This window comes from Austrofundulus limnaeus, unplaced genomic scaffold, assembly GCF_001266775.1.
Source record: "Austrofundulus limnaeus strain Quisiro unplaced genomic scaffold, Austrofundulus_limnaeus-1.0 Scaffold9395, whole genome shotgun sequence".
NCBI classification, from domain to species: Eukaryota; Metazoa; Chordata; class Actinopteri; order Cyprinodontiformes; family Rivulidae; genus Austrofundulus; species Austrofundulus limnaeus.
Genome location: NW_013961797.1, coordinates 4,124 through 4,725, shown reverse-complemented (window position 1 = coordinate 4,725; position 602 = coordinate 4,124). Strand labels below are relative to the sequence as shown.

The 602-nt window shown below is 35.2% G+C and overlaps 1 long non-coding RNA gene across 1 annotated transcript; it reads left to right on the top strand.

Moving 5' to 3' along the window:
* Positions 1-586, top strand: LOC106512630 (uncharacterized). Its single transcript, XR_001309699.1, has 4 exons — positions 1-70; positions 141-249; positions 393-463; positions 551-586. It is a non-coding gene; the product is annotated as an uncharacterized LOC106512630 (long non-coding RNA).
* Positions 587-602: the final 16 nt, after the last annotated feature.

Below are 602 nucleotides of genomic sequence, written 5' to 3'. Positions count from 1 at the left end.
GTGGAGTGTCAGCACACTGCCACATGGACTGCAGCAGGATTCCAGCAGTTGCGGAGTCTTGATTTTGAAGGTACAAAGAACACGGATAAATTATTTTTAAATAAAATAATTTTTTTATTTAAATTTCTTATTTTTCATAGTTTGCAGAAAGCTACTTGCAGATGGGAAGTCTGCTGTCAGTCAACACCGGACCTGCTGAAATTTTCCAGGCCAGACTAGACATCGCTACCACGCTGCTGCCATACCAAGGTGAAATTTTGAAATATTTCACCTTAAAAAGAACTGAAAATTTAAGTAAAATGTCACTAGACTAAAAGATAAGGTTTTTCATAATTCCCTTTTAATATCTAGAGATAATGTAGAAAAAAACTTTACTGACTTTCATCTTCCAGATAAGGTGGAAGACTTTTGTGTGTTCTGCAACATGCTGCACTATGACGCTAACCAGGATGTCATCAATATGGTAAAAAATACAGATGTACATTTTAATACTTACAATGCTTTATACACATTTTAAACAATTGCTGTTTGTTTTCCCATAATCTTATAGATACAATGTGACTTCTGTTCAAGATGGACTCATGAAGAATGTGCCACCCACA